Genomic DNA, 24,591 nt, shown 5'->3' on the forward strand with positions numbered 1-24,591 from the left:
CAAAGTTTGCCTCTCGGTGTGGCCTGGACACTGCGGACTCTTAAGGGAGAGCAATCTCCACAACAGTGGCCCTGCATCGCCACGCCTGGCTGCAGTCCATTGGGTTTTCGGGGGATGTCCAGAGTTCCCTCATGGACATGCCTTTTGATGGTACTCGCCTGTTTGGCGATAAGGCAGACAGGGCACTCGAGCGTTTCAAGGACTCTTGGGCTATGGCCAAATCCTTGGGTCTCAACACTACGCGCCCAGCCACGTCTGCCTTTTGTTACTTTTGTGGCCACGGAAGGGGCACCCCTGCCCGCTCGTTCAGTCAGAAGCCTGCGCAGAACCAAACTCAGCGTGGGGGTGGGCGTGGAGGCCGCTGTGGCGGCACAGGGGGCCAGCAGGCGGGTCAGTCCACCTCCGCTCCTGCAGTATCTGCCTCAAAGCCTTCCTAGTCCGAGCTTTGGGGTGCACCACACGCCGGTGGGCGGCAGGATTCTGCTTCATCTTCCCCACTGGCGCTTCGTCACTTCCGACAAGTGGGTGCTGCAACTCGTCCGGAGGGGTTGCTCCCTCCACTTCGAGTCTACCCCCCCCGAGCCATGCCACCTCATTTCCACCTAATGTCGGGGAATCATTTCACGCTTCTCCAACAGGAAATTATAGCCCTCTTGGCCAAGGGGGCCATCGAGCGCGTTCCTGGGCCAGAAGTAGGACATGGTTGTTATTCACACTACTTTCTGGTCCCTAAGAAGGACAAAGGGGGCTTGCCCCTTATCTTGGACCTCAGGAACTTCAATCGCTTCCTCTGGAAGGAGAAGTTCAAGATGTTGACTCTGGCTCAGGTCTTGGCTGCCCTCGACCCTGGAGACTGGATGGTAGCGTTGGACTTGCAGGACTCCTATTTTCACATCCCTGTCCTGTCGGCCCACCGGGGTTACTTGCAATTCACTGTAGGCCAGGAGCATTTTCAGTTTGACGTGCTCCCCTTCGGCCTTACCAGCGCCCCTCGGGTGTTCACCAAAGTGATGGCGGTGATCGCAGCTCAGCTGCGCAGGTCAAGGGTGTCAATCTTCCCCTACCTCGACGACTGGTTGTTGAAGGCGGACTCGCCCCAGACAGTCGTCACCCACCTTCAGACTACGGCCGACCTCCTGCACTTGCTGGGGTTCTCCATCAATGTGCCGAAGTCGCACCTGTGTCCCTCTCGGAAGCTCCTCTTCATCGGAGCGGTTATGGACTCGGCGCAGTTTCGGGTTTACCCTCCCGAACAGCAGGTTCAGGATATTCAGGCTCTGGTTCCACTCTTCCAGCCTTTATCCCGAGTCTCGGTCAGGTTGACGCTGCGGCTTCTGGGACTGATGGCCTTCTGCATCCTTCTGGTGCGTCACACCCGGTGGCGGATGCGGGCTCTGCAGTGGGACCTGAAATTTCAGTGGGCCCAGCATCAGGGCAACTTGTCCGACCATGTCTTGATGTCGGAGGGCACTGCAAGACAGTTGCAGTGGTGGCTCACGGACCGCGATTGGGTCAGTGGCAGATCCCTCTCCCTACCCCACCCGGAGCACGTAGTTGTGACGGACGCGTCCCTCCAGGGCTGGGGTGGTCACATGGGAGAGGCGGAAATCAGAGGACTCTGGTCTCCGGCGGAGGCCCGGCTCCATATCAACCTGTTGGAGTTACGGGCGATTCGTCTAGCACTGAAGGCATTCCTCCCCTCTGTCCGGGGGAGTGTAGTGCAGGTGTTCACGGACAACACCACCGCCATGTGGTACTGCAACAAACAGGGCGGGGTGGGGTCGTGGACCCTATGCCAGGAGGCTCTGCGCCTCTGGCAGTGGCTGGAACGTCAGGGCGTGACCCTGGTGGTTCAACACCTGGCAGGTTCTCTGAATGCCAGGGCGGACGAACTCAGCCGTCGGTGCATGATGGATCACGAATGGCGTCTGAGCTCGGACGTGGCGCAAGGCCTCTTTCAGCAATGGGGAGAGCCTTGGTTAGATCTATTCGCCACCGAAGAGAACGCGCAATGTCATCAGTTCTGCGTGTTGGAATTTCCAAGGCGGCGCTCGCTTGGAGACACTTTTCGTCGCGAGTGGAGTTGCGGTCTATTGTACGCCTTTCCGCCTATACCACTTCTGCCCAGAGTACTGAAGAAGATCGGACGCGACCGGGCCCAGGTTATCCTTGTGTTATAAAAACACGGGTCAACCCAAGAAGTCACTGGGACCTGGGCAGTATAGCAGTACAAACAAAATGGTCCCAGTTTCAAGAGAACAAATAGAAACACTCAACAACCAATAGAAATAGATGTACTCTTAATTATAACAACATTGTTTTTTAATCACAATGTGTCTCATAGCACAGTAATTCATTCAATAAACAAACAATACATCACTTTTCAAAAAGCCCCTATGAGAGTGAAGAAGGGAAGGGTAGTGTTGGGATGGTGAAAGAATAAGATCTTCAAGGGAGGTCAGCAAAACCACAATATACAATCAGTTATATGCAGAATTAAATCATCTTCTGTTTAGGAAAAATCATGCCTCAATGAAAAACAATACTAATAACTGATAATCGAGGCTGAATGTAGAAGGTAATGTCGACGTTTCGACCCAGTTGGAGTGCAGGCGTGGATAAACCTTGCTAGAGGGTCTTCATCAGGACGGGGGCGTTGTGGGGTGGGGCAATAGATCTGTATCAAAATTGAATTATTAAAAACAATTAGTTCATGGGTCTTATAAGATCCCGAGTAATTTTCATAAAAGTTCGACGAGAGGAACCGCTACTCAATTGGACAGGGAGAGGAAAGCAAAGCATCGGAGGTGTAACGACACTCTTGAAATCAACTATTTTATTGGTAAGTCGAAAGTGCTCTGTGGAAGGTAGACCATCCACCAGAAACGGTAAATGGAGATCTGGATAACTGCCGACCGATGTGTAAGGCAGTGTCCACGATCTCATTAGAGATGGTGCGTTCAGAAGTGGTAGAGGAGAAACAAATGGTGTTGCATTTGTTTCTCCTCTACCACTTCTGAAGAGTAGATTGTTTGGGTCCCCCCACAGCTGTACTATGTCCACTTTTTGCTAGACTTGAAGCTCTGAGAATAGCTCTTGTGTTACATCTTTTGCATAAACTGTTTTTTGTCATCTTAATACCCTTAGTGGTTGCATGAACGCACCATCTCTAATGAGATCGTGGACACTGCCTTACACATCGGTCGGCAGTTATCCAGATCTCCATTTACCGTTTCTGGTGGATGGTCTACCTTCCACAGAGCACTTTCGACTTACCAATAAAATAGTTGATTTCAAGAGTGTCGTTACACCTCCGATGCTTTGCTTTCCTCTCCCTGTCCAATTGAGTAGCGGTTCCTCTTGTCGAACTTTTATGAAAATTACTCGGGATCTTATAAGACCCATGAACTAATTGTTTTTAATAATTCAATTTTTATACAGATCTATTGCCCCACCCCACAACGCCCCCGTCCTGATGAAGACCCTCTAGCAAGGTTTATCCACGCCTGCACTCCAACTGGGTCGAAACGTCGACATTACCTTCTACATTCAGCCTCGATTATCAGTTATTAGTATTGTTTTTCATTGAGGCATGATTTTTCCTAAACAGAAGATGATTTAATTCTGCATATAACTGATTGTATATTGTGGTTTTGCTGACCTCCCTTGAAGATCTTATTCTTTCACCATCCCAACACTACCCTTCCCTTCTTCACTCTCATAGGGGCTTTTTGAAAAGTGATGTATTGTTTGTTTATTGAATGAATTACTGTGCTATGAGACACATTGTGATTAAAAAACAATGTTGTTATAATTAAGAGTACATCTATTTCTATTGGTTGTTGAGTGTTTCTATTTGTTCTCTTGAAACTGGGACCATTTTGTTTGTACAGGTTATCCTTGTGGCTCCGGACTGGGCATGAAGATACTGGTATCCTGAGCTACTCAGCATGTCAGTCGATCCCCCGATTCGTCTACCTCTTCGGGAGGACCTTCCGTCGCAGCAGCAGGGGACGGTCGTCCACCCGAACCTGTCCAGCCTCCACCTACAAGCTTGGAGATTGAGCGGCGACAGTTGTGGCCATTTGACTTGCCTCCCGAAGTCTGTAATGTCATTCTGGCAGCCAGGCGTCCCTCCACAAAGTCGGTATACGCCTGCAGGTGGAACAGATTTGTGGCATGGTGCACAGCAAAGTCTGTGGACCCACTCTCTGCCCCCCTTTCTGGAGTTCTCCTCTTTCTTCTTTCTCTTGCCCAGCAGGGATCTGCTCTGGGCACTATCAAGGAGTAACTTTCTGCCCTTTCCGCCTTCTTAAGGCTACCTGATCAGCCTTCTCTGTTCAAGTCCCCTATTGTAAATAGATTTCTTAAGGGCATCACACACATGTTCCCTCCTGTTCCCTTCGTGATGCCCCAGTGGGACTTGAACCTTGTTCTTACTTTCCTGATGTGCGCTCCCTTTGAGCCACTTCACAAATGTCCTCTTCGCCTTCTAACTCTGAAGACTGCTTTCCTGGTTGCCATCACCTCTGCCAGGAGAGTGAGTGAGCTCCAGGCACTTTCTTGTACTCCACCTTTCCTTTCTGTCCATCCGGACAAGGTTGTGTTGCGTACCAAGCCATCTTTCCTGCCCAAGGTTGTCTCAGCCTTCCACATCGGGCAGTCCATCACCCTGCCAACCTTCTTTCCGCCTCCGCATCCCTCTAAAGAGGAAGAGCGGCTCCACCGTCTGGACCCAAAACGTGCGCTTTCATTTTACTTGGATCGCACACGCCAGTTCCGGGTGGATGACCAACTCTTTGTTGGTTACGTGGGCGCTAAGAAGGGGAAGGCGGTACACAAGCGGACCATTTCCCGGTGGATCATCTTGTGTATCCAGGCATGTTACTCCATGGCTAAGAAGGAGCCCCCTGTTGGATTGAGGGCTCATTCCACTCGGGCCACGGCGACTACTACTGCCCTGGGCCGGGGGGTGCCCTTGCAGGACATTTGCCAGGCAGCTACGTTGGCCTCGTTGCACACGTTCGCACGACACTACTGCCTGGACAGTCAAGTCCGGAGGGATGGCTTCTTTGGCCGTTCAGTCCTCCAGGACTTTCTGGTGTTATTATTGGTTCGCAGACCCACCACCGGGGTTGGTATTGCTGGGGTATCTATTCTAAGGTAAGGAATCTATCACTAACGTGTCTCTTTCAGATGCACAAGTTACTACTTGTGTAACGATATATCTGTAAGAGACATTAGTTAGTGATAGATTCCTTACCGACCCACCCATCCTCCCCGTTCTGCGAACCGATATCTAGGGTTAAGGTCATCCCCTTTCAGGGCCCTAGTTTCTTGGCACCAGTGTTGGTTCTATCATGGCTCTGCGTATCTGGCGCGGAAAAGCTGTGTATCAGAACTGACGTCAGCACGCATGGGCGGCGTCTAAGTACTCCGACGACGTCATTCCGGCGCTAACGACGCCGAGGACGGACGCGGAGCCGCGGACGACGCCTACCGTCGCGCAGGGGTATTGCTACGCATAAATTTTCGGATCCAGTCTGACGCCTGGGGATATTCTAAGGTAAGGAATCTATCACTAACTAATGTCTCTTACAGATATATCGTTACACAAGTAGTAACTTGTGCGACAAGTCCGGAGAGATGGCTTTTTCGGCCGTTCCGTTCTCCAGGACTTTCTGGTGTGATCTTGGTTCGCAGACCCACCACCGGGGTTGGTATTGCTGGGGTATCTATTCTAAGGTAAGGAATCTAACACTAACCTGTTTCTTTCAGATGCACAAGTTACTTACCTTCGGTAACGATATATCTGTAAGGAACAGTAGTTAGTGTTAGATTCCTTACCTTTTATTGGCATCCCTTGGATGCAGTTTGCTTTCAGCTGGCTGTTGGCCTTCTGTGGCTGTGTCCTCTGACTGGTGTTCAGCCGGTGGCTCAGTTCGGTAATGTCATTACAGCTCGGAACTTCGTTCACAGGTTCGGTTTGTTACTGCGTTCTTTTGGCCTGGCTTATTGCCCCAAGAGGTGTCCCCCGTTGTTTGGGGTATGCATACCCCATGTGGGGTATTTGTACACTATTATATAGCCTTGCTTATCTCACCTGGGCCTGGTGATCATGTGGGCTCCATGCGTCGCTTGGTGGTACGGTTCTATGTTTTTCCCTGGTGCCATCGGCTTTCGCCATGGTCATCAACCTCCTTTGAAGGTTTCATGGTCTCCTCTTCCAAAACGGCTCCTACTTGCCCTTGGTATGGTCCGGTATATACATATTCATGCTCTTGGCTCGTTCTGTCTCTACATAATTGTATATTTATACATGTATGTCTACATGCCGGTTGCCTTGGTATCCTCTTCCTATGTCGCCACCTCTTGTTGAGGCCGCGAGGTCTGGACCAATATCTCCATGTGTGGGGAAGTTTTTCTGAAGTTGTTGCAAGTTGTTGCAAGTTGACCATAGGTTCCTCCTTGCTTCCGCTTACTGGAGTGGTTTCCCAAATTGACATACGCTCCCTTTTTGATGTTCGACGCTGTACGTGTCTTTCTGAAGTGTTGGTCTTGGATTCTGAGACTTTTTCCACCATTCGTTAACTTGATGTTTCTGGCCTCTTCCTACGGATATGCCTACTCTTGTTAAAGCTACGCACGCAGGACAATTCTTTTGATAGCAGTGGTCATTGATTACTGTCTACAAGTCTGTATTGTAAGTTGTTTCTCACTTTGGCCTCATGCAGCCCGGTCGGGCACTCTTCTGTTCCTGTGTAAGCCACTTTAAGGTCTGTATGGCCGTTTACCGGCAAAATATTCTACCTTCTTCGGCGGGTTGGGGTTTGGTGCTATTGCTCCTCATTACTCTTTTGGGTTTGGGTGTGCACTTGGCGTGCTTCTTGTCCTGCAGGCTATTCCCAACACATTGCTCAGATTCTGGCTCTTGCCACCGGCTCCTTCAGCTTCCTTCTATAAGCTAGTCTGTAGGCGCTGGTTGCATCTCTTCAAGTTGAAATTAAAGTAAATTAAATGAAAAGACCATTTGTAGAGCGCGGTAGCTACCCTCAGGCATCCTGGTGCTGCAGACAAAACGCATATGAATATACAGTTGAAAGCTATTCTGCTTTGTTAAAAAGCAGGGTTTTTAGGTGTTTGCGGAAGGAAAGTAGTTTAGGCTCTGATCGCAGCTGGAGGGGAAGAGTTCCAAAGCCTAGCCGCGTTGTGGAAGAACGAGCGACCCCCACATCTGGCTCTCTTGATCCTGGGCACCACGGCGAGGAAAAAAAGATACAGATCTGAGCTGTCTGTTTGGGTGATAGGCGGTTATCAGAGGCTGGTTGATGACAGCGCCCATTCCCCAGAAGGCTCGGTGGAGGATGCACTGTGCCTTAAAATCGACTCTTTCCCTTATTGGGAGCCAATGGAGGTCCTTCAGCCTGGGTTTAACCCGGAGTCAGCGGGGAATCTGAAGGAGGGTTCTTGGGTCAATGCACTCATCTTGCACCATTTAGCGAAGAGTGAGCCTTCTTCCTCGCTCTTTCCTTGCTCTGGTATAGGGCTCATGCTGTTCTACCTGTCTTTTTTTATACGGATATAGCGTGCCGCCAGTCTGGCATGTTTTTCTGATATCTTCTATCCAGTGACTTCTGCTCCCCGAGCTGCTGGGGTTGCTGTCGGGCTGTTCTGCTACAGCTTTCCCCCCTTATCCGTCACTCTGTTTTCGGATCAGATGCTTGGCGCTTTCTGTTGTCCTGTCGCAGACCCGCCTCCCTTTGGGGTATGGCTTTGGTATCTATTCTAAGTTAAGGAATCTGCGGCTAGATGTCTCTATCAGATGTACGAGTTACTTACCTTCGGTAACAATGTATCTGGTAGAGACGTTGTCTAGCCGCATAATCCTTAACGCCTACCCAACCTACCCAACCTACCCAGCCTCCCCGTTCTGCGAGGACCTTGTCTAGTGGTGTTCTCCACTGGCCCCTGCAGTTGTCATTGGGTTATATCTCAAGGGGGTTCATATTGTTGCACTCCCATGTGTGCTTTCATATACATTTAACCTCTGCTGAGGGACTTCTTTTCTGTTATATGGTGCCTTTGATTCACAAGGAGATTTGTTTTCCATGCCAGTCCCCTTCCCTTACATCTGCTCTACTACCTCGGGTCCTGGTGTAGTGTAGTTCCTATATTCCCAGTAGGCTCTGCGCATTGGAATAGTATATCCTATAGATTTGATGTAGGACTGAAGTCGACTAGGTCGCTACTGAATATACTAGACTTAATTGTGAGTACCAGCTAGCTCAGAGATCACTAGAAACTTTCTCGACTACACAAGAAGGGATTAGTTTCTGATAACCGGATAAACATGACAGCTTTGTTTCCCAAGAATAAGAAATGTATCTCTAGAGTCGCGGAAACAATAGATAGTTATTTTACTCAGTCAATCGTGCATGCTTTGTTTCACCAGAGATGCAAAGAAAATAGAGAGACTGGCGTTTTCAATAAAGGGGTATTTATTGAACAGTCTTCTTTCTCATGCAGAAGAAATGAACTGCTACAATCGTAATACTGGTTGCAAAGTACAATGCGTACAGTACGAAGAGTATTATAAAATAATACTGTAAAAGCATGATATGGTTTCTAAGCCATAAAATACATATATTAATAAATAAAGACTAAAAGTACTCAACTGGTGCTTCTAAAATAGGCCTACCCCGGTGTACCTAACCTAGGTGTAGTACAAGGGAAGAAGTAAGTGAGGTGTAGCTTAGTTTCAATATTCATTTGCCAAGAATCTATTCCAAGAATTCTCTAAAGGTCTAATTAGCTCCGTACCTTGGTTTAGAATGAAGGTCTGGTATCTCTCTCTCAGGACTCGATTTCCCAACAACCGGCAAGGGTAGGTTGGAAACACTGGAGCTGGATTTCTCAACAAGAGAAAAGACAGTGTCTCTCTCAGTGCGTCTGCTGGAGGGTCGGCTTCCTTCGGCACTTGCTGTAACAGGGCGTCGGGCAAGTAGATTGTCGAACTGCTCCAAACCACTGTGTGTCTGTTTGGGCAAGTGTGGGCATATTTATACCTTGAAGGTGCCGAGTTTGACGTACGGTTGGACATAATAACGTCATCAAAGACCTAGTTCTTTGAAAACGCCATTAGTTTTTGGATAAATCAATATTCATGCAGGGGGAAGTCCCTGACTGCTGAAGGCGGGTTTTTCTAAGAAATCGTGTAGATTTTCGGAACTAGTGGAAGTAGCAAAACCGTATTAGGACTACTTAAGCTATGTCTTAATATGGTTATGATTTCTATGCCTACATAAGGATAGGGTGATTTATACCTATATATGTGCATGAATCGGGAAAATTACACTAGGGTCCTAAATTCATATACAACACTGGTCTCCTTGTGGTCATCCTCTTTGAGGGTCGGTTGTGCTCTGTTTTCCTACCTCTGTTTTTAGAGGAGAAAGGCCAGTCTTCTCATTCTTCCTACAGTGGACTGTTGTTCTTTCTGTGTTCCATTCTTAGTGGACGGCACAGTTCCACATTCTGTCTGTTGAGATGGAGAAGTGTGGCTCACCGATTAGAGCGGCAGACCCTGAGGCAGAGGTCGGGCCCGGGACCAGGGTTCAATCCCCGTTGCGGCAGGGTCTTGGGCTCAATGTCCTCGGACCCGATAATTCTCGCCTCGGTGCCTACTCTAATCATGGGGTTCTACTCTGCAATTCTGGGCAATAGCTTGCTTAATCTCCACACCGGCCCTAACAACGCTATGATGCCTGGCTTCACCTTGGGGGTGCCCAGGAATGGACACCTCACAGGAACAGGCCAGGAAGGGTTCCACAGCGGTATTCGTACAGCGCTTAGAGACCTCTTGGTGATAGGCGCTATACAAGTGCAAATTACATTTACATTTACAGATGTTCTTCCCTTGTTGCACTCGGAAAGGGGGCTCTGCTTAGCTTGCAGGGCTCTTTCTCACAGCTTCCACTTATATGTGTAGGCAGTGTCTATTCTGTCTTTAAGATGGTGCCTTCTACCATCCTCCTCATTTATTCATGGATTTTTAATTTCTCGCACTGTTCCCATACTTTCACAGTTTTTGGTTGGTGGCTCCGCGTTGTGCAGCGGAAAAGTTTCTATGAAGAAAACTGACGTCAGGGCGCCGGGAGGGACTTATATGACCTCGCTGACGTCACTTACGTGGACGACGTCAGGGCGGGGTCGTGTTTCGCCGTCCCCGGGCGCGGAGAGGTGCTGCGGCAAAAATAATTCTGTATCCAGTCTCTAGCCTGGGGATATTCTAAGTTGAGGAATCTGCGGCTAGACAACGTCTCTACCGTATACATTGTTACCAAAGGTAAGTAACTCGTACTTCCCTCCATAGCCTGTAGAATTTTCTTCACGGTCAGCAGCGTGGACTCCAGATTAGGTGGACCGTCTCCCTGTCCATCAGCCTCAGAGTCAGAGGCCGCTTTCTGTTGGGCCCTGCCTGACTTTTGTGCCTCAAATGTGAGGCGGGGCTGCGATTCATCCTGCTTCCCCATGGTAAGTGTACAAGATATCAACAACCACCCAGGGGTGTACAAGAACAGCAGGCCCTGAGCAAGTGGTCCGTAGTGTAGTGCAGTGAGTGTATAACTATAGGCCAGCTGCCATCAGGCCTACCATATTCGCACCATATACACAGTGCTACACTCTTAAGGCGTGGAGGAGTCCCTATACCCACAACAGGCTGAGATGCGATTTTACCATAGAGCAGCGATTCCCCAGAAATCCAATGGTTCAATCTTCAAGGTGGCAGGTAGAAACGGAAACGGCTCAATAAACACCTCCAGGCCCTTTAGTAATAGTCCACAATGCTGTCGCTCCCACATTCTGACCAGACGCGGCACAAAGAACCAAGACATAAGTGGCTGGGATGAGCGGGCCAGTCCCTCAGCAGGCCCCCAAGGGATATTATTGGGCAGTCTTTCGCACTCACAGGTCCGCAAGGAGACAGGCAGTACCCCGTAGTATCAGCACTCCAGCCCTGCAATATGAGTGTATTGAGATGATGCACTCCACAACAGGCCTCCGGCATGAGGCACGGTGTTAGTAGGGGCCCAGGCACTAGAAGAGGTGAGCCCGGGGCCGCCAACTCCAATGCACTGCTTCGGAGCCAGTCAACACATCAAGACAGCAGCCAGTCGCCAACTAGCACGGGGCCTACACCTCCAGGCCAATGGAGCAAGGGAACAGGGGCCGGCCAGAGCACGAAAAACAATCCTCCCCACCACCGTGCCGCAGCCAACTCAGCATGCAGGTAATCTCCAGGGCGGGGGGGTCTCCAAGCGGCGAACGCAGTCAGGCACACGCTAGCCCTTCCTGGCTCAATCTGTAGCAGGGATGGCACTGCACACTGGCCGCTAGCCCTTCCTGGCTCAATCTGTAGCAGGGATGGCACTGCACACTGGCCGGAAGAAAAGAAACGTGGATTCCTCAATAAAATGCCGATATTAGGCGCATTGTGGATCAGCCGAGCGGAGCTGCATTAAAGTGCAGCCATCTTGCCTGCCGCCCTCTAGGACCCCTGTATTTTCTGTTTTAAGTTGTCTGCTGTCCCTCTTGCGGGGACGGTATTGCATGGGTATCTATTCAAAGGTAAGAATCTGCAGCATCTATGTCTCCATCAGATGAACAAGTTACTTACCTTCAGTAACGCCTTATCTGATAGAGACATAATCTAGCTGCAGATTCCTTACCCAGCCACCCATTCTCTCTGCACTGTGGACAGGTTTCTAGGGTTTCTGATTCCTTGCAGTGTAGTGTAGTTCCTATATTCCCAATAGGCTCTGCGCATTGGAATAATATAAACAGCAGTGTAGACGTAGGACTGAGGTCGACTAGGTCTCTACTGATTATATTAGACTTAAGGTTTGCCAGCTAGCTCAGAGGTCACTAGAAGCTTTCTCGAATAAACAAGGAGGAGTTTAACTTCCCTGGATAGACAAGAAGGGATTAGCTTCTGACAACCATAAAACATGACAACTTTGCTCCCTCAGAATAAGAGTGTATCTCTAGAGTCGTGTGAAAACAATAGACAGCTATTTCACTCAGTCAAGTGTGCATACTTAGTTTCACCAGAGTGCAGAGAAAAGAGAGACAGGCGTTTTCAATAAAAGATGTTATTTATTGAGCAGTCTTCTTTCTCATGCAAGAGAAATGAATTGCCACAATTGCAATACTTAGAGTAAAGTAAAGTGCGTACAGTAAAAGGAGTACTATGAAATAATACTGTAAAAGCATTGAATTGGTTTCTTAACCATATGTTACTTTAAAATAGATAAAATATATACATACACATATACATTGACTAACGTACTCAACTGGTGCTTCTAAATACGCCTACCCAGGTGTACCTGACCTAAGCCTAATACGTGGGAAGGAGTAAGTAAGTAGCAGTTTAAGTTAAGTTGGTTTTGCCAAGGAATCTGAATCAAGAATTCTCTTTAAGGGTTTAGTCAGCTCCGTACCTGGGTATTAGAAAGCAGGAGGTCTGGTATCTCTCTCTCAGGACTCGATATCCCAGTAAACCGCGAGGGTATCTGGAAACACCCAAGCTGGATTTCTCGGCAGGAGAAAAGACAGTGTCTCTCTCAGTGCGTCAAAGGGGAGGGGCGTCGTCCGTGGGCTCTCATCAGCTGGGCTCTCGGGCAAGTAGATAGCCGCTCTGCTCCAAAACCACAGTGTGTTTGCTTAAGGCAACGTTGATATATTTATACCTGAAGGGTTCCGGGTTTGACGTAAGGTTGGACATAAGACGTCAATAAAGATGTCACTAAGAACTGGCCGTTCTTACAGTGCTCACAGGAGTTCTAGGACGAAATCAAAACAAAAGCAATGGGGAATTCCCAGGTTGCTGGAGGTTTGGTTTGTTTACAGAACTCGTTGTACTTTCTAGGAGCCTGGGGAAGTAGCCTTGCTTAATTTGGACAGCATGGGCTATGACTAAATATGGATATGATTCTTATGCCTTTATAAGGATATTATTTATTATAACCACATAAGGGCATAAATCAGGAATATTGAATTAGGGTCCTAGATAGAATTACAACACCCACTCCACGATCTAATGTCCCTCATTACTTAAAACTAAGCAATAGTAAACATATAATGATGCATGTGTTTTCAAACCCACCCCAAAATACATAATTCGCATTTGAAATGGTATATGGTAAATACACGAAAATGAGTATTGGTACTGTACGCTTTTCAAGCAGTGGTATCATTCAGTTAAAAAAATCCATATATATATCAGCTGAATGAATTGCGAAAATGTACACATGAAATGGCTCTTAATACAGAAAAGAAGGTCGAGCCCATTCCATCACATAATAATACAAATTCTGTACATATGCCAGAGGCTGAGGTAATATATTGTCTCTAGAGTTCCTACAATAGAAGCTCTGTTCTCTAAGAATAGTTCTACTTTAAGCAGAGTACATGTGCCAGAAAAAGGTAAATATTTTGTATTTGGAAAAACATTTTTTTTGCATTCAGGCGAAAAAACAGTTCCCAATATTTTCAGTAGCTTTTGTTTACCAAAGCTGGAGGCAGAATTCAGAGTTCAGGGAACGCTGTGTGCTCGTTGCTTAAAAAAAGTTATTCTTTCTGTTCAGGGGAGAACATCATTTCAGACATACTCTCAAAAAATTGGTCTACGGCTTCAGGTGAAAGTTTGACCAAGTTTGAAAATGCCGCAACAGTACAGTCGTGAGAATGATTGCTATCATCGATGTCAGGATGAGCAATGCTCATAGAAGGTCGTACCTGGGTGATGCTGCTCTCACCTCGTACTTCACTGCCACCTAATCGTAGTGGTGAAGTCTCAACGAATGCCGTCATCAGAATGGGTAGCCGCTGGGGATAACACGATGCATGAGCCGTTACGGGACTTAGCAAAGTATCTGTATCCAATGGTACTGCTGATGGTAGTGTAAGACAGATGTCCAACACGCATTCTTCCCCGCATAGCATACATCGAAGCACAGGTAAGATGCAATTTTGCCAGGAGGGTCTGAATGAAAGAAAGCAGGTCATATTCAGATCTCTTAGCCGGGCTAATCCAAGGACTTTAGTTATGCGGTCCCGATAGCGTATAGCTAGGATCATTTCTTCCATCGTTGCTGGAGTCATGTCTGTGACTCGGCTTGCCATATCGGAGCAGAAGGATCAAAAATAGAATTCCTGCTACGAGTCCCAAAAGAAGTGGTAGGCCGCCAAAGACAGAATGGACAAAATTAGGGAAAATGCCCAGAACTGTTTCGAAGGGTGTTAACAGTCCCGAAAAAATTGACTTAAATATATGTGGGATACCACTGGTATCTGACATATTTAGGATTTGGCTTAGCATTTCTACGAAATGCACAGGGCAATTTGTTGATAAAATGGTATGTATCTCTGCCGTTGTCCTTGCGACTTGCAGATCATACGTTTCTTTTGATGACGTTAAGGGCACAGTTGTCTGTAAAAGAACAGACTTTATTCTGCTTAAAGTATCAAATCGAATTGAAGAGATATTCAAAGAAGGCCAAATTGTTGCCTCCATATCTGGAGTGCTGTTTGGATACAATACTTGCATACAGCAAGTGACCATGGAACTCACGCTGACGAGATAGGCTTTTCCTGGCACCATGCCACAACAGCTGTGGTCATTTATTAGAATATAACTCCCGTTAGAAAGTTGTCTAAAGAATGGCTCTATCTGTGTTGTAGGAGTGCCGTGCAGGTGACATGAAAGGTTATTTGAATACCCATCGCAGGCTCCGTGCAAGTTAATGCCTTCACAAAGAAGTGTACCGCTCAGTGATCTTTTACATTTGTTACCACTAAGAAATACATTCTTTTTGTTTTCACTGTAGCATGTGTGTGTATAAGGTAATTTCCATGTTGACTTGATGTACCCTTTACCCAACCTTTCATACTGGCCCGCTAGTATATACTCTTGGCAGTATTTAAATTGGAAAGTTGTTATCGGAATTGTAATTATTCCGTGTATTATCCATTCAATGACAGGTCTTTCTGACATTGTCAATGGTAATCTCTCAAGTTTTTCAATGCTCAGAATCGTATAGTCTGCTCCTTTTTGTGCCAAACTGATTTGTTTATCAGTAAGGTTAAAGATAGAGAATAAGGACGTTGTGTTGATTAAACGCCATGGTACGTAGCCTGAACGCAGATTTTGCAACATCCAGCCAAGCTGTACAATAGAACGCAATTGGGACTGACCGTGTTGTAACATTAGTAAGTCCTGCTCTGTTATATCAATAGCAGATGATACAATACTGTCCAGTGAATATATTCTGGAAGACAGAGTCGTTAACCCATTGTCCACAACAGAAAGTGATTTTTCCAAATTAATACGATCAATTTCTCGTATTTTTTCCGCTGTTTCAATTTGCATTACTTTCCAAGCTTCGTTGTACGCAGCGTATATACCGGCCGCTATGAAACGTTTTTGACGCTGTTTTCATGGTCCCATTATGAAATCACGCAAGTCAGCACCGTCTTTAAGTAAAGTCAAGTGTTGCTTAATTTCAGCCATTGTGGATTTTTGTAGCCACTCAAGGCATAGTTTGCCTACACTGTATGTTGTAACTATCCCTGGATGTTGTCTCTGGGAGTATCTTGGGTCTGGCCTGGTCATTTGTAACCCCTGTATTTTGTTCAGGAATCTGTCTTGACAGTTATTTGTGTCTGTGGGCCAGATCAACCATTTTTTCCAATCAGGATGTGTTCTGTTTTGGTTTAAAATTTTAGGTACGTCTATCTCCATGTCTGTAGTGCTATTATTATCAGGTATGGGCTTTGGAATAGACGGTTTGTTTAAGTCTTTAATTTTGGCTAGGCCAAGACAGGTTGTCTGTTGAATGGTGTCATTCAAGAATATTATTTGTTCTGGGATCATGCAGGCTCGAAATAATACTTCTAAACCTTGTACCTGCCAATCTTTTGTACCCCAGATGGTTTTTGTTTCAATGTTTTTCTTCCAGAAATCAAAACCGAATGTATTCATTTTTTCATAAAATGTTTCAGAATAAATCAATTTAGTATTTGTCAACATTGTTTTCATTCCTGTCTTATTTAACATTTTAAAATAAAACGTTTCTGCATCACATGTGTTAAACCCTGAGAAGTATGGGAATTTCTCATAAAATGTTTTCGAGCTGCTTTCAGGTGGAGTTGCACAATGTTCCCATTGATTATAATTAAAAACATTTCTAGGTTGAGCAGATTTATGCAAATAGTGATGTGCAAAGTGATTTTAACAATACATTTCTTCATAATTTGATGAACCCTGTAAGTAATCATGTTCTGTAAATTTTGCTGACATTACTAAATCTGACATCATATCTATAATACTTTCAAAGTCCCAATCATCAGAGAATGTACTCTGTTTTACAAAGTCACTTAATGAAACCTTGAACTGATGTGGATATTTCAAGAGCTCAACCGGGCCATAGATTTCATAATCCGTTTTGTCCCATGCTACCCCACCGGGTATTGGATTGGCTGTGACATTCACTGATGATAATTCTCTTTTCTCGATGTGAGATGACTTGTGAGGCTTTAGGACCAAGTTGATGTTCTGACTTGCTGTGTCCATTGTACTGTATTTTCCTTCAATGAATTTTCCCAAACAAAGAATCATGATGAGCCAAAGCAGGAGGAAAATTACACCTAACACAATCCAAAATTCAATCCATGGAGAAATCAGGTAGGGCTCTTTGAGTTGATGAAAGAGTTCTGTTACTTTGTGTTTAAAAGTTTTTATTGCTGGCGTTTCTTCCGGTTCGCTTGGATCTTCAGAAAAGTTATCGCAATTGATGAAGTAGCCAGATGCAGTTCTGTCAATTGTTGGAATTGCTTCCGAATTTTCATTTGCTTTTGGATTTTTCTTTGTTTCACTAGCATAGTCTGAGGCTACATCGTGGTAGACTGGTGTTTCTTGACGAACTGTTGCAATTTGGGTTTCAAGAGGCACAAGTTCCATGGCATTGTTGCATAGTCCTTTTTTATTCACTGCAGGTTTATCGAATGTGATTAGTCTCTCAGTTTGAACCTCTTGTATTGTAGCAAATTTTGGTACTCTGCTATTTCCTGGGAGTCCACTGGGCCTACTACTTATTATTGGCCACATGATTGTGATTTTACCAGGTCGATGGATACAACTCGGTTCTCCTTTTTACCAGCAAGGGGCGGTAGTACAACTGATCTTGTTCCGCTGACAGCTAAGACAGGTACTGCTTTTCTGTAAGAAGGCCCAAATTCCTTCTCACCGCGATCTTCTCTCTGACCAGATCCCTAATATTTGGAATCCAGACAGGCCTTACTGGGACAGGTGGTTTATCTTCAGTGGCTGTTTTAACTTTACGTTTCTCAGCCCTTTTCTTGTTTCATTTAAGTCCTGTAAAATAGCCAAACGATCTTTGATATCAAAGCATTTTTCTTCTACCACTGAAGTCTGACTATCAAGGTCCTGAATATGCATTCTAGTCCCGAACAATAGTTCGTACAGACTGAAACCTTTCAGAGAATTTCTTGGCAGATTATTAAGACTACATTGGACACTTGTTAAATGTTGGACCTACCCATCACCCGAACCTAATACCCTCGCCGTTATAGATTGCTTTATGTCCCGGTTTTTTTCTTTCCACTACCGCATTTCCCTCAGGATGGAAGGGACAAGAGTACCGCAATGCAATGCCCATGCTGGTCATGGCCTCCTTATAAGCCCGAGAGCTAAAAGCAGGACCTTTGTCAGAATGTAGCATGCCAATTGCGTATGTGCCGATAAAGACTCGCAAATCTTTTATAACAGTTCTGGCGTCAGCCGAGCGCTGGGGCCACATCCAAATGAATCTCGTGCAGGAATCCACTGCAACCATGATATATTTATAGTTGCCATCCCTTTGTAAGGGACCACAGTGGTCCAGGTAAACACAGGCTAATGGTTTATCTGAGATTAGAAGCGGCGTCTGTGCTAGTCGTTTCACTGTTGATACTTTCCTTCTTTGGCATATTTCACATTCTAGAACATAGTTCCTAGTTTGTTTTCTCATGCGCGGCCACCAATATCTCTGTTTTGATAACGATATTGTGGCGGAAACACCAGCGTGTGCCGAAGCCAGTCCTTCGTGTGCCGCTGTAATTAGTCCTAACCTGTGTTCCATGTTTGGAATTGCCCTATCCCCCACTCCAGGGATTCGACCAAATGGAACATTATTCGCATCAGTTATGTATGAGTACTTTACTGGAAAGCCTTTCGGGAGTGATTTTATCTCATCGTTTACCGTAGCACTGACAGCTTGCATTATATCGCTGTCTATTTTTGTTTTTGACCTGGTGATAGCAGCTACGGAAGCCGTTTGCACAGCTGCCTTCGCGGCCTCATCAGCCAATGAATTCCCCGCAACGTGAACGCCATCACGTTGATGACTCAGTGTATGGATCACGTGAGTCTTTTGTAGTTCTTTCTGTAAAAGAACTACTTGTTCCCAAAGCGTTTTATGCTTGATTGTGCAACCTTTCGCATCTTTGAAGCCGTTTTGAACCCAGTTCTGAAAGTATTCATTGTAAGACTGAACGCAGTAATATGAATCGCACACTATTAGTGTGGGGAATTCGCGATCGGCATTTTCAAGCGCCATCCTAAATGCTAGTAGTTCAGCTCGCTGAGCTGTACAATCTCCTAGAGATTGGGTTTTAGTGACCAATGGTCTAAATTTTCCTTCGTGCCAACGACATTTAACAATCGCGCACGCAGCACTGTAAGCTTGTTTACCCCCAACTGCGGGTTGTGCTGATACGTCTGTATATATTATACAGCCGTAATGTTCCAGAGGCAGGATTTCGGTCGGCAGAGGACATTCATATTCATATTGGAGAAATTCTTGTGTGTAGGATCAAATTCGTATACTACGTCTGTTGCAGCAAGAGAATTAACCCATTTTATCCATCTCGGATGTAGTGCTTTAGCATTTGGAATGCTTGCTTTTGTTACCGCTTCTAGGGCTGGTACTGGTGTAACGATTATTATTCGTTTACCTTGTGCTAGGGCTCTTTCTTTTGCTACAGCAGTCTGAACCGCAGTTAGAATTTTTTCAGTGGAACTGAATTTCATTTCAGCTTGTGTGTACAAGTGTGATTTGTAAGCTATTGGTACCGTTTCTCCCTCAGAGGTTAGGTATGTGAATCCGCATCTTCCTGGGATGACTCGGATTACAAGGTTGCGTATGTTTTCGCGAGTTTGCAATTTAGTTTTAGCTAACATGTCTGTTTGCAATGATCTTAAAATTTCTGTGTGTTTCTGAGTCCAATTTATTGGTTTGAAATCAGGTTTTATTAATTCATAGAGAGGTTTAACCCTCTCTGCATAATTTAGAATGTATGTTCTTCCGAAATTCAGGAAACCTAATATTGATTGTAAGTTCTTCAGCGTTTTTGGTGCTTGGAGTACAGCACACTTCTCTAAGAAGTTGTCTGCTAGGCTTTTGCCTTCACTTGATAATTCATATCCTAAAAACAGGACAGTTAGATGGGCAATTCGTGACTTTTTAAAGTTGAATTTGTAACCCTGAGCTGCGAACCCAAGTATTATGGTGTTCACTCTTTTCAAGTGAGTATCCAGGTCATCATCTGTTAGGTAGATGTCATCGACATAAGATAATGCTTCATCATCATATATTTGTAGTAACTCTGTTACTCTTGCTGAGAATAATCCTGGGCTATTCTTGAATCCCTGTGGGAGTCGACAGAAAATTTTCTGTGACCCCATTATTGAGTAAGTGGTCAAATACCTGCTTTCAGGTGCAATGTTTTGACAAAAGAATCCATTAGAGATGTCTAATGTTGTTTTTTTATTTTTTGCGCACAATGTTATTCATTAGTGCCGCACTGTGTGAATTTTGGACTGCAAATGTTTTGCAACATGAGTTAAGGTGTCTGTAGTCCAAAACTAGACGATATGAATCGCCTGGCTTGGAGACAGGACACAAAGGATTGTTCATTTGTGAGGTGCATGTTTCAATCACCCCCTGGTATTCAAGTTGATCTAAGATCTCCCTGACTTGTTTTTTAGCTTCTTGTTTAATTGGGCACTGCCTTTGTGCAGTAGGTTGACATTTTAACTGGATTTTGTGAGGAGGAGAGTCCTCATCCCATCCTACATGATTTTTGTATAATGCAGGAGGTTGGGCCACCTCCCATTTTCTTGCATATGTATATTTTCTATGAATTGGAATATGATTTGAGAAGGCAGGCATAATCATTTCTTCGCCATGAGGGCACTCCCTGACAAACTCTGGTGGCCAGTCTTTCTCAGCTAAAAGGATGTCATAGCCTTTCGAAAGATTATCCCAAAAGAGACCTCTTACTTTCCTGGTCTTATCTCCCTCTATACGTAAAGTTATCTCGTATATTTTATGAGGTTCGCTTACCCTGGTATCCGCAGTTTCCACCTGAATGTATTCATTCGTGTCCACTGTCTCCAGAAGATTCATCAAGATCTTGCGAGCTATGGTCACTTCTGCTGCGCTGTCTAGCATTGTCTGGGCCCACTCTCCGTTTTTCAGCTGTGTCCTCAGTATCCTCGGCATGTTTAATTATTTTAATACTGGCTACCTTCTTTCTTGTAAATTAACAACAAAGGAGTGACTGTGATAAAGGTGCTACCAAACTAAGATAGTGAGGTGTAATGTTATTTCGCTCTGTGCTGCACATGTGATCAATGCTCACACACGTGCATGCGCACAGCGAAATCTATCTATCTCCCTATGCACGCCCAATAGGTCCTCCTCTAAGGATAAGACCTGATGGGCTTTATAGTCACCCAGTGTTAAAAAGAGGGAAAGAACCTTGCTTGTTAGAAGGACCCTCACTCACCACTAGTTGGTGACATGCTTCATCATTGGGTCCCCGCTGGGGTGACGAATGTCCCCCCAGCGTGCTAAGACGCCTAATTGCAGCGAAGCAGGATGTGGTGAGTGCAACAGTGCCCAAATTAGGAGGTGACTAAACGTGAATGTGTAAGTGTCTTAAAAAATGCAAAGGTTGTGCCTTTACAAAAATCTTTAATAATGGCCAACCTGCATTAAATACAGAGGGGAGTCGCGGGTGCCGAAATAGACACCGCGTGAAGGAGTCCCACGCTGTCTCTACCGAAGGGGCGTGATTATGCCTCTAAGAAAGTTTTTGATGTATCCCTACTAAAAATTGTAGTGGGTAACTACGGAAACTATCCGGTACTTTATCACTGTATATATTTTTCACATTTCGAGCCTCCTGGGAGGGTACGCCTTAGCGCGTGTACACCACCGGAGGACTTTTGCGTAGGTCCTGACGAATGCTGAGCAAATTGCAAATTTACAGCAGAAACATGTTGACCAACTTTTGATCTTTATTAGGACTCCGGTTCCGTAACTCAGAACCTTGAGTAGTCCGTCCACTTTGTTTTTACTTAATGCAGGTTGGCCATTATTAAATTTTTTTGTAAAGGCACCACCTTTGCATTTTTTAAGACACTTACACATTCACGTTTAGTCACCTCCTAATTTGGGCACTGTTGCACTCACCACATCCTGCTCCGCTGCAATCAGGTGTCGTAGCACGCTGGGGGGACATTCGGTCACCCCAGCGGGGACCCAATGATGAAGCATGTCACCAACTAGTGGTGAGTGAGGGTCCTTCTAACAAGCAAGGTTCTTTCCCTCTTTTTAAAACTGGGTGACTATAAAGCCCATCAGGTCTTATCCTTAGAGGAGGACCTATTGGGCATGCATAGGGAGATAGATAGATTTCGCTGTGCGCATGCACGTGTGTGAGCATTGATCACATGTGCAGCACAGAGCGAAATAACATTACACCTCACTATCTTAGTTTGGTAGCACCTTTATCACAGTCACTCCTTTGTTGTTAATTTACATTTGGTTGGGGTACAGGAGTACCTACTCATGCCCTTTCTCTCTTGTTGATATTGACTACCTTCTTTCTTGGAAATTGTAATTTTTTACCTTGATGAGCAGGTTCCTTGTCTTTGGACTTGATGTGCTCTTCCCTGTGTTCTGACCGTCCTCTTCTTTCCGATTTCTGCGAGGAAGTCTGAAAAGATCGAGATGGACGTCTATCAATATCTTGATATCTATCAGGTTTTTTCAAATTATCCCTATTTCTAAGGTTGTATCTTTTCTCAGAGGGCTCCCTCTGGGGAGACTTGTTTCCTCGGTCAGGAGATCTTTCTCTTCGTTGAGGAGACCTTCCTCTGGACTGGAATCTTTTTTCTTTGTGAGTGGATTGTTTATTACCATCCCAACTCTTTTTTGGAGTATTTACATTATTTTTAATAAAGATTTTTTCAGGATTTTCAGTTAGTTGGGGTGTTACTGGTTTCCCACCCAAACTATCTCTACCTAGTTCTTCATAGGATTTTTCTATGATTCTGGCAAGTTCAAAAGTTTGTTTTGCTATATCTGTTTCTTTCAATTTCTGGCGGATCGCCACAGATGCTGCTTCTCCTTTTATGTTTTCTAACAATATAGCCGAGACCTGCTTGAAGTCTTTCAGTAATTTCATACCCAGAGTTAAAGCAGGTTCTGGACCGTATTCATTTTGAATCTGTCTTAACACATCTGGTATTACCGCGCATGGACGGAACACCATGTGTTTTTGTGTAAATGGAAGCAAAGACTGTGCCCCAAGTGTCACAGTCCTCCACATGTGGTGCGATCCCCATTGGAAGACAGATAGTCAGAATTCTGTGTTTCTCAGTAGGTGTAGTATCAGGAAATACTGCCTCTATTTTGAGTGATTTTTTGTGCTAACCAGAATGGAATTTGTTCCCATTTTGCGGGTGTTTTACCATGACAGGATTGTATGTTCTGTGGTGTTATTTTGTTTGTTTTCCCCTGATGAGGGGTCAGCTGTGGAATGTTAATTGCTGGTTGGACTGTTGACGTCCGCATTACATATTGGAATAATTGTCTATGTATTTTAATTAGCTGTTTTAGTTGAGCTAAAAGTTCCCGGTCTGTCATTGTTTCAATGTCGGGGTGTGGTGTGTAGCTGGCTAGAACTGGCCACGTTGCACCTGGTCTACCTAGTGGACCGAGCCTGGTGATGTGATCTTTATGTTTTAGGGCGCCTTTAAACCAGAGCAGGTGCTCTTGGTAATTTAGTGGGATGTCAAGCTCCTCGAAAGGAGTGTATTCATCCGGAGGTTCCTCTATTTTATAATAGTGGAATTTGTGTGTTGCAGCGTTTGCTGCTGGAAAGTTTATCCATGAGTAGAATACCTCTGTCTGCCGATATTCATGGGCCTCTACCACGAATATGACTCATGATGTCAGTCCATTTTCTATAAGTTTAATAGTTATAGTTTTTCTTACATTTACCGGAATGATTATAACATTCGGGTCATTTTCTTGGAGACTTGTGTCATCCGCTAGGAGTCGAGCTGCTATTGTAGCTGCCTCCCTTTCGTCTTCACTTTCCGTCATTTTTACTAACAGAAAGCTTTTTGTTGCAGATCAAGTTTAAGGGAAACAAAGATTAGGTGCACAATATTTTGGAACACTGTATCCTTCAACGTTGACTAAACCAAAAACTATACACAGGAATCTCTTCCTACTAAGTTCCGGCGGATTTTTAACCTTTTACCCACTCCAGACGTCTTTTGGAGTATTTACGGGAAAAGGGTCTGTGTGAAAAAGCACGACTGAGTTACTCTAACGTCTTGCGTTAGATTTATCGCCTTAACAAACGTTGGGCGCCATGTAGTGTAGTTCCTATATTCCCAATAGGCTCTGCGCATTGGAATAATATAAACAGCAGTGTAGACGTAGGACTGAGGTCGACTAGGTCTCTACTGATTATATTAGACTTAAGGTTTGCCAGCTAGCTCAGAGGTCACTAGAAAATTTCTCGAATAAACAAGGAGGAATTTAACTTCCCTGGATAGACAAGAAGGGATTAGCTTCTGACAACCATAAAACATGACAACTTTGCTCCCTCAGAATAAGAGTGTATCTCTAGAGTCGTGTGAAAACAATAGACAGCTATTTCACTCAGTCAAGTGTGCATACTTTGTTTCACCAGAGTGCAGAGAAAAGAGAGACGGGCGTTTTCAATAAAAGGTGTTATTTATTGAGCAGTCTTCTTTCTCATGCAAGAGAAATGAATTGCCACAATTGCAATACTTAGAGTAAAGTAAAGTGTGTACAGTAAAAGGAGTACTATGAAATAATACTGTAAAAGCATTGATATGGTTTCTTAGCCATATGTTACTTTAAAATAGATAAAATATATACATACACAAATACATTGACTAACGTACTCAACTGGTGCTTCTAAATACGCCTACCCCGGTGTACCTGACCTAAGTCTAATACGTGTGAAGGAGTAAGTAAGTAGCAGTTTAAGTTAAGTTGGTTTTGCCAAGGAATCTGAATCAAGAATTCTCTTTAAGGGTTTCGTCAGCTCCGTACCTGGGTATTAGAAAGCAGGAGGTCTGCTATCTCTCTCTCTCAGGACTCGATATACCATTAACCCGCGAAGGTATCTGGAAACACC

At 45.1% G+C, this 24,591-nt stretch overlaps 1 protein-coding gene across 5 annotated transcripts in view; it reads left to right on the forward strand.

Moving 5' to 3' along the window:
- PPIP5K2 (diphosphoinositol pentakisphosphate kinase 2) overlaps positions 1–24,591 on the forward strand; it is a 1,596,028-nt gene that overhangs the window by 895,191 nt on the left and 676,246 nt on the right. The window lies entirely within an intron of this gene.

Source organism: Lissotriton helveticus, chromosome 2_1 (assembly GCF_964261635.1).
Source record: "Lissotriton helveticus chromosome 2_1, aLisHel1.1, whole genome shotgun sequence".
NCBI classification, from domain to species: Eukaryota; Metazoa; Chordata; class Amphibia; order Caudata; family Salamandridae; genus Lissotriton; species Lissotriton helveticus.